At 48.0% G+C, this 12399-nt stretch overlaps 1 long non-coding RNA gene across 1 annotated transcript in view; it reads left to right on the forward strand.

Moving 5' to 3' along the window:
* The window catches only part of LOC138568939 (uncharacterized), a 73744-nt gene that overhangs the window by 3411 nt on the left and 57934 nt on the right, over positions 1-12399 (forward strand). The window lies entirely within an intron of this gene.

Here is a 12399-nt window from a genome sequence, read left to right on the forward strand (position 1 = left end):
ATGACCCATGGGGTGAGCAGCCGGGCAACTCAAATGATGCTTCTACAGTGAACCGATTAATAGTCCACTGCACTAACTAATTTGATAGACCTGGAATATGATTTTCATGTTGCATGATTATTTTGCTGTTGTGCCGCCAGTGCTGGAAAACACGGACGTCTCGGTTTCTGTGTTGTCTCGAAATCAAACAAAAAATGGCATTAAAATGAGTGGCCCGACAGAATAAATCTTAGAGCGCAAAATCAAAAAAGCCTCAAAATGAATTCTTGAAGAAAAACGATAATCATGCTTCCATGATGTTAAGGACATCTGTAATCTATCAAACGAAGAGGGGGTTATTGATTTGCATCAGCTTAATGCAGAATCTAAAACCTTAATGAATATTGAGAACATAAATGCGGTACCAATACCAAAAGTAGTTAAGGGAAAATAGAAACTCCAAAAAATCCCAGCACAACAGGGCATACTGGAATCTAGTTCTCACAAGAAATCCAAGATGCCCCCTTTGTTTATGACCAACATAAGCAATCTGACTGATTGAAATTCTATCCGCCACTTGAGATTTAAAAAAAAAGCATCAAATATAATTAAAGGCACAGGTGGAATAATGCCCCAAAAGCCATTGAATCTAAGTACAATTAATCCAGTAACGAAACCAGATTTAAAGACAATGCTTACTCCCAAAGTGCAAAGAGCTGAGTTGTATCTTAAGCCTGTTGAATCCAATACTGCGAATGTGCATTCTGGAAATCTATGTAGTGCACCAGTAAAACTAGTAACTGCCTTGGGTGCACATGTGGTGGCCCGTGTAGGCTATGATGAGACCCCTAAAGTACAACCTAACTCCAGTGTTAATCTCTTGGATATGAATTTAGAAGAGGGACTAAGCGAGGTTGAGATGGCACTTTCGCCTGAAATGCCATATATTATGGGGTGGGAAGCAAAGGCTGGTCCAAATGGAGAATCAAGTTTGAATCGTTCTACTATTTTGAGAGCATTCCAAGCAATTCCTTCCCTGAGGACAATCAGATCAGATGATATTGACTGGGTCCGGTTATCATCCCAAAATTGACAGCGGATGATTTGCGGATACCATTCATATATCATTATTAAACTGATCTGGGAACCAAGAGATGACTTTGAGTTGATTGGGCTCATCCCGTACATTTTTCCGTCTGAATCGGAAGTGACTGCCTTTGTGGAAACCCCCTCCTATTAAGATTGAGGTGCCAGGTGTCCCCGTTATGGGACAAATTCTCTCCCAACTTAATGATGATTTGCTTAAGCAACTTATGATCTTTGCAACTGCATTAACTGGGATTGTGGGATCAATTCCATCTATTCCCATGCAGTCCAATATTCAGAACCTAAACCACTAGAATGATTTTATAGGGGTGACCTTTATGTCGTGGAATCTGTGTGGCCTAAGACACTTTTTATCTTGGGCCTCACACCTTGATCCTGATCTACGACCTACTGTTATTCTTCTTCAGGAAACCATGCATTTAACTCGGTTTGTTGTGGAGGGTTATGACACTTACTACCAGCCAGCCAAATGGGGCTTATTGGTGCACCCTTCTGGGGGTCTTGAAATATCGATTGGCAAAACCTGTAGAATAGTGTCTAAACTAGTCTTTGCCCATGAGGTTTTTCTTGTGGTGGAACTCCATTTTCCAGGGTCAATGAACGAGGGAATTTTGGTTGTAAGCTTATGCTGGCATAGATTGGCATCGCCCATATCTGATATGTTCGATTGGTTGAATCAGATTTTAGAAGATGCAGTTTCTCGTAATCTGGCTTTAAGGGTCATTGTTGGTGGCGACTTTAATTCCACCAGTTTAAACCTATGGTTCCTTCTCGAGGCCCGCCTCGTCTCTCTGTACTTAATGGGGAAAAATGGGTTGAGTATTTCATGTCTTGGGATCTACCATACATTAGGCCTACATCTGATACTTATGGCTACACCTAGAGTAGAGGCTCTGCGCGTTCGATGATATGATTATTTCTTCACATCAACTAGTTTGCTTCACCTGGTACAGGAAGCATCTATTAGTGAATGTGGAGCAAGTGATCATCTTGCTTTAAAACTGATTCTGAATATCTCAAAACTCATGCATAAACCTGTGACTGCCCTAGCTCTTTTGGTCATGGATCGTCCACATATAGCGGTTAGATGGGATTTTAAAACTTGTGCGACTTTAATGAACCGCCTGAGAAATGACCCCATGCTCTGTTCTGTGTCGGCTAATTCTTGGATTACACCTATCATAGCTGAATGCCAGAATGAAGTCCGCATTCAGGAACAATTGAAATGGACTGCACAGCGTCAGCGTAAGGTGGTACCTAAGCACTGTCACCGCTTTAACAATCGCATCTCTTCCCTTAAGAAAGAAAAGAGAAGACAGCTAAGGCAATTGACCCTAGCCAAGTATGATTGGCCTATATAACTCCCGAAAACGTAATATCATTCAGTTGTATCATAACAAGGTGAAGGTTCTTAGGCACAAACTTCACAGAAATGATAATCAAAAGATGATACACCACCTCCTTGACAATGATACAAGACAGGTGTGGGCGATGGTGTGATGCTGGAAATGCATTGGAGGGACAGGGCCTCCCTGTCCTTGTCCTGTAGTCCTTTTTCATTTGTGTTCTGTATTGTTTTCTGCCCAGGAGTGGGACTCCTGGCAGTGCAGCTCTTCCTGTTTTTGGTTTGGTGTACAGACCCATGGGATAGTCTTATGGCACCCACGGGTGGGGGTGCAACCCCGTGTCCCTAGTGTATGTTTGTGGGCACCTGTGTGTGGCCCACAGAGCAGGGTATGGGCTGGTGGCAGCTCCATGCTGAATTTGACAGGTGTCCTCCATTTTGGGATACCCAGGCCCTGCCATTGGAATCAGTTGATAGATTCCTGATAGAAAACAAGATGGCCCCTATGACCTCTTGCTTACTATTGCCTGTTACCTTGTTTTCCCAAAGTCCTGGGAAGCCCTGGCTCTGTCCCTTCCCCCTGACTGGCAGTTGTTGGGTGGAAGTTCCACATATGGTGTTGTTGTGAAGTCCAGGCTAGACTGGCTGGAGCCTTCCCAGTGATTGTATGCTGTGGGTACGCCATGTGGTTGGGACCTGGGTGAATGGAGTGTGTGACCAATATGCACTTTTTGTTGTGGATGTCTGGTTTCTGGTGTTTGACACAATGACTGAGACAGCCCTGCCCGAAACTGGTATGAATGCAGTGTGGAGTGTTGAATGGCTTGGTACTTGTCCCAATACACATAACTTGTGAGTGTCTGGAGAAAAGTGAATGGCCTGAATGCACTATGCACCTGATTGGCTGCCTGCCTGCATGAATGCCCTTCTGACCGATTGGTTGCAGGGCGCCAACGCTCCATTATCGCCGAGCACCGCTAGGAACGAAGCTGCTGCCTCGCCGTCGTCGTTCACCCCTTTTTCCTCGTGGGATCTCGACGATCCGTGGCTCCTGCCTTAAAGGGAGATGCTCAGGAAGGATCCCTCGACGACCCGACGACGACCTCTGCTATTCCAGGTACATTGGGGTTGTAGAACTATTTTAGAAGGAAATAAGACTTCTAGAACAATATATGGACTGGGCTTGTGATATATCTTTACTTTACAGGTTGCCCAGGTGGGGGGATCTCCACACAGAACTGTGTCTAGGTAACAGTGCCAGTATTCTGCCAATTGTTCTAACCAGCTGCTTTCCTCCTATGTCTATTGTTGGTTACCTTTATTAATTGATTTGTGTGACATTTAACCAGAGTACAGTTGATGCACTTGAATGGATCTAATAATAAGTGTGGTACCACGTAGAACTGTATATATTTGCCATTGTAGGCTCACTGAGCACAAAGTGAGTTATTGTGATTGTGTACATAACCTTGAACATAATTATATAAAGACTGTGTTTTAACTAATACAGTGTGTGGACATTCCTTTGTGGGGGCCTGAGGACTACACTGTACTTAAGAACCAGCCTGCATCACCTCCTGAGAAGCTAGGCCTTGATTGCTCGTCCATTGCTACTGTAATAGAGAATCTTGGCTTGGGTCCTCTGTGCCTCCCCTCTACCATATAGAGAGCAGAAGTACAGACACCCCCCTCCAGTCTTTACACTGGTGGCAGCGGTGGGATGCTTATGGTTTTAAGAATCGCTGTATAACGTGCCACTTACAACATATCTGAACTTTGTTAAATTGAGGTTTAGTTGTGTACAAGATACCTACATTACAAGCAATAGAGTCTATTGCAAATGGTAAATTGACTAGGATGAGCTTAGAGGCTCTCCAGAGTGCTTGTGAAGCCAGGGAGTTAGACTTTGTGGATAAGTCTAGGGCTGAGATGATAGCTTCCCTGGTGGACTACCAGACTGATGGCGAAACTCTTGAAGGGGGGATGCAACCAATGAGGACTCTACCCTTGGGGTTGTTGCAGAATCTGTTTCTGGGAATGCCACCATTCCTGCTTCCCCTGTTTCAAACCCCAGCAATTCCTTAGAGCTTGAGTTATTAAGGATGAAATTGGCCTTTGAATACTGCAAGTTGGAAATAGATGCTGAGCTTAAGAAAGAGGAGTTGGCACAACAAGTGGGGCTCAACAATAGGGATCTTGAACTCAAAGATAAGGACCTTGAACTCAAAACCGGGACACTGAGTGTCAGAGAATCCAGCTAGAGAAAGCTAGAGTGAAGTCTTCAGCTAAACCCGTTGATAGTGGCAGATGCCCAGCTATCAGGTTTATGAAAGATTTGGTTAGTGTGTTTGCGGAGGGTTCAGAAATCCTCTAGTGGATTGAAGCGTTTCAAATGGCTTGTGTAATTCATGATGTAGATAAGAGAGATTGGGCTAAGTGTTTGTTAAGCAGAGTGCCTCAGACTGGATATGACCGCATTCTGAAACTGAGTGTGGAAGAAAGGGGTCAGTATGAGTACATGAAGTCTGCTTTGATTGCCAAGTATGGCAAGACACCTACTCAATACCTTAAAAGGTTCAGGGATTTTAAGAAAAGAGAAAATGTGTCTTGGGTTGACTGGGTGAGTGCTGCGCACATGAACATGATGGGGTGGATTGATGGATACAAGGTGAAAACTTTTGTTGAATTGTCCCACCTTTTGTTGAATTGTCCCACCTTTTGTGTTTTAATCATTTTTATGAAGCCTGTTCACCAGAGCTGCGTCAGTATGTTGCTGACCAGAACATTTTGGATCCCTTTAAGCTAGCTAGGTTGGCTGACAAGTGAGTCTCCCACCGGGTGTCCCCTAAGGACTCCAGTGGGAAGGACAAGGACAAAGAAAGCTGAGGAGTCCCAGAAGCAATCACAGTCGGGTAAACCAAAATCTTCCTCTCCTAATATCCAAAAATCTAGTGGGGATAAGTCATCTGAGGGTGGGAATAAGAGAAGTGGTCCGCTTGCTGCAAAGCAGGGTGCCAGTGGTTCCAGTGCCGTACCCCGCATTCCTGGCACTTGTTGCGACTGTGGGGCTCTGGATCACAAAAGGGGTGACCCCAAGTGTAAAGGTAAGGCACTTGGAGTACAGGCTGTCAGCCTGAGCTACCCTTACCCCATGTCTGAGGTGGAGGCAGTGTCCTCCCCTCCTCTACAGGGATCACATTTGGTGCTCCTGTAGAGATTTCCTTAGTGTCCCTTGGGGCCTGGGACCAGTACACAGAAGTACTGGTCACTATCCCACAGAACACCCGTAGGTTTTTGAGAAGTGTCCTCTTGAGTGGCCAGCCTTCTACTGGCTTGAGAGACACTGGGGTAAGCATGACAGTGGTGTACAGGACCCTGCTCAAGTCAGAGGACTATGTAGGTGCTCCTCTGAGAACCACCAGGTTAGCTGGTGGGACTCCCAAATGATCGCCTGTAGCCTTAGTCACACTCATGATTGGAGACAAGACAGGGAAAGCTTCCTGTCCTGGTTCAGGACAATGTCCCTGCTAACATTCTGTTAGGAAATGATCTAGTAGAGTTGGCGTTGATCTCGGATGGTCTACCCATGACTGCTGCTGCAGTCACTAGGTCACAGGTGACACAGGGTCTGGCTGTGAGTCAGGTACCCGAGCCAAAGGCGAGACCTAAGGCAAGAAGATGGAAGAACAAGAAGGCCACCTCTGTGAAGGGGGTTCCTTCTCTTCCTGCTGTTCCTGCAGCGCCCATTGGGATCCATGCTCCGGACAGTCTGGGTCCAGTGGAAAACCCAAACTCAACTCCTGAGAGAGAAGAGATAGAAGACTCTCCTGTGGGAGGGGTTCTCAACCCAGAGGACCACCCCGACCTTCGATGCCTGTTGGCTGAAGGGGGACCCTCCCGGGCGGACTTCTGTAAGGGACAGAGAGAGTGCCACTCTCTCGAGGGTCTGAGGAAACAGGCCCTGTCCCAGGCACAAGGAGAAGTGCCTAGGACCTTCAGAATCTATTGGGAGGGTGAGCTCCTTGTTAGTGAGCCCACTGAAACTGAACCTGGTGCCCTCAAGAGGTTGGTGGTACCCCAGGTTTACTGGCTCTTCCTACTGCAGTTGGCGCATGAGGTGCCCTTAGCTGATCATCTTGGTACCAATAAGACTTAACAGAGGCTCTCTGTCCATTTCTACTGGCCACAGATGGGAGTAGAAGTGGAGTCCCACTGCAGGACCTGCCCAACTTGTCAATTGTCTGGCAAGACTGGAGGCAGTGTCATTGCCCTACTGCAGCCATTGTCAGTGGTTGGCACACCATTTGAGAGGGTGGGCATCGACATTGTCGGTCCTGTTGACCCTCCCACTTCAGGTGGACTTCGGTTCATCCTGCTCTTGGTTGATCATGCCACCAGGTACCCTGAGGCTATACCCCTTCGGACTGTTACTGCCAAGGTGGTTGCCAGGGCTTCCTGGGCATTTTTACCCATGTTGGATTCCCTAAGGAGGTTGTCTCTGACAGAGGACCCAACTTCATGTCTAGTTACATGGAAACCATGTGGAAAGTGTGGGGTAACTGTCACACTGCTCCCCGCACAAGCTACGACTCCTCCTACAAAGACACGCCCCCCCCACGTCCACAGCCTCTTCTCAACCAGCACCCAAACACACACGTCCCGACAGGGATACCTTATTACCTTATCAGGTGTCACGCTATGGGGCACGGCGTGGCATGCTCGGCAGGGCTGGAGTTTATCGCCCTTCATGTTTATGGCAAGCGAACTGGAGGCTTCATCACAGAAATGCACGGAGGACTGCGCGATCCAGCGCGGCTCAGAGCACGTGACTCGTTGCCTAGCAATTCTCAACACTTGGGTACACGTGTCACGTGACAGTGGTCACGTGTTTCCTTTCCATGGATAAAAGGAGTCCGGTTACGGGAAGCGTTGCTTCACAGCTGTTCTCTCTAGATCACGTGTTGCTTACGCTTCGTTTCTAGACTCCTTACTTCATCTGACCTCGGCTTTGTTCTACGGATCGCTCAGTGCCTAACTCTTGTCTGCTTTGGAACTTTGGACTAATTGTTGACGAACTATTTTGCCCAACGGATTGCTTGTGTCTTGCCCCTTTACTACCTTGGGATTTGGATCCACTGATGCCGACCTACGCTCTGCCCTACGGACTGCCTTGTGTTTAGCCCCTCGGACTGCTCTGGTACTCTCTACGTTTCATGTGTTACAACAGGACTCCGGTCCTGTCTTAGGTGGTTACCTGCCCTTCTCTGCTGCCACGTCTGCCCGGACCCGCTGCCCCTTTCTGAACAACTGGCTAACGCCTACTTTCGATTCCCTGAGACAACGCTCCAGTACTCACAGGTATTTAGTGCCCTGGATATTCTCACTAAGATTACTACATTCTGTACAGTTACATAACCTTATACCTTCCTTTGCAGCGCTCCAGGGGTTCTTCCGGTTGTTCCCGAGTCCTGGCTCTACGGACTACCTTCTTTGGTCCTAAGCATCGCTCTGGCGGTATTACCGTGATTGTCAGTCTGATACTTGGGAACAGAGGGATAGCCCATACTCTGCACGACCAACAGCTGCGTAACAGTAACCTTCAAATTCTCCACCTCTTACCATCTCCAGACCAATGGTCTGGTTGAGAGATTTAATACAACTCACAAGTCAATGCTAGGCACTTAGGAAGAGCCCCTCCAGGTCCTGCCAAGCAAGTGGGGCACTATGTGTTATACCTCAGATGGAGGATGACACAGATGATGGGTCAGGCGACAGCAAATCTCAAGGTCAGCCAGGAATTGAACAAGTACTGGTATGACCTTAAAACCTCGCAAGTGGATTGGACTCTGGGACAGGAAATCCTTGTGATGGAGCCTAGCAAGCCTAGAGCTTTGGCAGACAAGTGGACTGGACCCTTCAGGATCATCTCCAAGATGGGCAAAGTCAATTATCTGGTTGACATGGGAGTCCATGGGGTAGCCCCTCAGGTATTCCATGTTAACAGGCTTAAGCCTTTCCACAGGCGAGCTGAAGTCTCATGTTCCTTGCTAGCTTCAGAGCAAGAAGAGGATGAGAGTGAGCCCCTTCCATATTTGCTGCATAGCAACCCTTAGCATGGCTCAGTGGAGGGAGTGCATCTCTCTCCCGATCTGACGACAGAGCAGCAGAGGGCCTGCAGGGCTTTGCTCCAGCAGTATGCCTCTCTGTTTTTACTGACACCAGGCCTTACACCGTGGTGTAGGCACGAAATTGACACTGGTGACAGTGTGCCTGTCAAAAGCAGGTGCTACCGTATGTCAGATACAGTTAAGAACCACATCCAGGCTGAGGTCGCCAAGATGTTGGATCTGGGTGTTATTGAACCCTCAACCAGTCCCTGTTGCAGTCCAGTGGTCCTTGTCCCCAAGGCAAGTTCCCACGCAGGTACCAAGGATTGGAGGTTCTGTGTGGACAACAGAGGGGTCAATGCCATCACCAAAACTGCCGCACACCCATTGCCCAGGGCTGATGAGCTAGTGGACACCATCGGTCCTGCCAAATTTGTGAGCACCTTTGACCTTACCTTGGGCTATTGGCAAATAGCTCTGACGGACCATGCCAAAGAAAAGATGGCATTCTCAACATCTGAAGGACTCTACGAGTTTAGGGTCATGCCTTTTGGGTTGAAGAATGCCCCTGCCACCTTCCAGAAATTGGTCAATCATGCGCTCAGTGGGCTGGAGGCCTTTTGTGTGGCCTACTTAGACGACATTGCTGTCTACAGTTCCACCTGGGAAGAGCATTTGACACATCTGGATACAGTGTTGCAGGCCTTGAAAAAGGTTAACCTCACTATCAAGGCCACCAAGTGCCAGATAGCTCAGGGGAAAGTCACGTATCTTGGTCATGAGGTAGGAGGGGGTCAAATCCAACCTCTCCCCAGTAAAGTACAGGATGTACATGACTAGGAGACTCCCACTACTCAAACCCCGGTGAGAGCCTTTTTGGGCCTCACTGGGTATTATCGCAATTTCGTGGCAGACTATGGAACCATAGCTGCACCACTGCACCACTGACAGCTCTGACTTTACCCAAACAGCCTACGAAGTTGCACTGGACTGAATATTGTCAGAGGGCCTTTAATGGCTTGAAAGAAAGTCTGTGTAGGGCACCTGTGTTGTGGGTGCCTGATTACAGCAAGCCCTTTATCGTTCAAACTGACGCCTGTGACACCGGAATTGGAGCTGTCTTGTCCCAGTTAGATGACAAAGGGAGGGAACATCCCATCATATTCATCAGTAGACAACTCAAGGGTGAGCTACTGTTGAAACGGAATGTTTTAGCATAGTTTGGAGCCTTAGGCATTTTAGGCCCTACCTTACAGGGTCTACCTTCAAGGTCCAAACAGATCATAAGCAGCTGAAGTGGCTTATGCAGATGAAGGGTGGGAACCCAAAACTGCTCAGGTGGTCCATTAGCCTGCAAGGGCTAGACTTCACCATAGAGCATAGACCAGGGAAGAGTCACGATAATGCAGATGGCCTTTCCAGAAGGTATGTTGACCGTCTGGATGAGGGTGTCTATCTTGTGGGAGATTAGGCACCCTAACCTCAGTCTGCGGGGTGGGCGACTGTGATGCTGGAAATGCATTGGAGGGACAGAGCCTCCCTGTCCTTGTCCTCTAGTCCTTTTTCATTTGTGTTCTGTATGGTTTTCTGCCCAGGAGTCCATGTGGGTCTCCTGGCAGTGCAGCTCTTCCTATTTTTGGTTTGATGTTCAGACCCATGGGATACCCTTATGGCACCCATGAGTGGGGGTGCAACCCTGTGCCCCTAGTGTATGTGAGCAGGGTATGGGCTGGTGGCAGCTCCATGCTGAATTTGACAGGTCCTCTGAGTATCCTCCATTTTGGGATACAATGCCCTGCCATTGGAATCAGTTGATTCCTGATAGAAAACAAGATGGCCCCTGTGGCCTCTTGCTTTCGATTGCCTATTACCTTGTTTTCCCAAAGTCATGGGAAGCCCTGGCTCTGTCCCTTCATCCTGACTGGCTGTTGGGTGGAAGTTCCATATATGGTGTTGTTGTGATGTCCAGGCCAGACTGGCTGGAGTCTTCCGAGTGACTGTATGTTGTGGGTACGCCCTGTGGGTGGGACCTGGGTGAATAGAGTGTGTGACCAATATGCACCTCTTGTTGTGGATGTCTGGTTTCTGGTGTTTGACACAATGACTGAGACAGCCCTCCCAGAAACTGATATGAATGCAGTGTGGAGTGTTGAATGGCTGGGTACTTGTCCCAATGCACATAACTTGTTGTGAGTGTCTGGAGAGAAGTCAATGGCCTGAATGCACTGTGCACCTGATCGGCTGCCTGCCTGCATGAATGCCCTTCTGACCGATTGGTTGCCTGAGTGTGACCCAGCAGAATGAATGGGAGATCAACTAGTATATCAGGGGGCCTCTCACTGCTAGAATTCGTGTTCAGAAGCTGAAGAGAAACTGGAGTTGAAACTGAAGCTTAACCTTGAAGCCCTGTTGGAAGATAAGTCTTGCTGCTGCTCTACTTCGTCGATCTGAAAGCTGCTGTGTCACAAAGACTGACTCAGAGAGGACCTGGATAGGCGCCCTCTTCCCGAGCTACGAGGGACCATCGTGCACCAGCTGATCTTTGCCAAAGCTCCCTGGTAGACAGGCCTACCAAAGAGGACTACCGCAGAATCACAAGGAGAAGCGTCCGGACACTGTTGTCCATCCCTGTGGACAACCGCCGTCGCTGACCGGAGCCGCCGTGCTCCCTTTGCCTAAGTAACATTTGATCCAAGGACGCTCTTGCCTACACCGTCGACCACTTTGTCCTGCCAGAGAAAGTCGAGGCCGCCGACGCGCCGAGGAGCATCCGCTGGTGGGTTTCACGCCACCTAACGACCATAGAGACGCCGGACGACTTGACACCCTTGCTCGGCCACAGTTCTTCACAATTTCTTTGCGGTCCTGAACTAACGTCTTCGAGGTGCCCCACACGCCTCTTCCTTGCAGGACGCCAAAGCTCCATTGTCGATGACCACCGCTAGGAACGAACCTGCCGCCTCGCTGTCGTCATTCACCTCTTTTTTCTCGTGGGATCTCGACGATCCGTGGCTCCTGCCTTAAAGGGAGCTGCTCAAGAAGGATCCGTCGATGACCCGACGACAACCTCTGCTATTCCAGGTACATTGGGATTGTAGAACTATTTTAGAAGGAAATAAGACTTCTAAAACAATATATGGACTGAGCTTGTGATATATCTTTACTTTACAGGTTGCCCAGGTGGGGGGATCTCCACACAGAACTGTCTAGGTGACAGGGCCAGTATTCAGCCAATTGTTCTAACCAACTGCTTTCCTCCTATGTCTATTGTTGGTTACCTTCATTAATTGATTTGTATGACATTTAACCAGAGTACAGTTGATGCACTTTAATGGAATCTAATAATAATCGTGGTACCACGTAGAACTGTATATATTTGCCATTGTAGATTCAATGAGCACAAAGTGAGTTATTGTGATTGTGTACATAACCTTGAACTTAATTATATGAAGACTGTGTTTTAACTAATACAGTGTGTGGACATTCCTTTGTGGGGGCTTGGGGACTACACTGTACTTAAGAACCAGCCTGCATCACCTCCTGAGAAGCTAGGCCTTGATTGCTTGTCCATTGCTACCGTAATAGAGAATCTTCGCTGGGGTCCTCTGTGCCTCCCCTCTACTGTATAGAGAGCAGAAGTACAGACACCCCCCTCCAGTCTTTACAGATAAGTAGAGTGATTGCTGGTGCTGCTACTACTTTACACGAGGCTGCTGTCTCAGCTTCCACATGGGTGATTTATATAAAAACCAATATGCACTGCCCATCGGTTTTGAACCCATCGAACATAGAACATTTGACTTGTTGATTCTGAAATGTTCTCTGTGGTTGCGCAAGTACATTGTCAGTGCAATTGCTCTA

Source organism: Ambystoma mexicanum, chromosome 2q, assembly GCF_040938575.1.
Source record: "Ambystoma mexicanum isolate Mex_15411 chromosome 2q, UKY_AmexF1_1, whole genome shotgun sequence".
NCBI lineage: Eukaryota > Metazoa > Chordata > Amphibia > Caudata > Ambystomatidae > Ambystoma > Ambystoma mexicanum.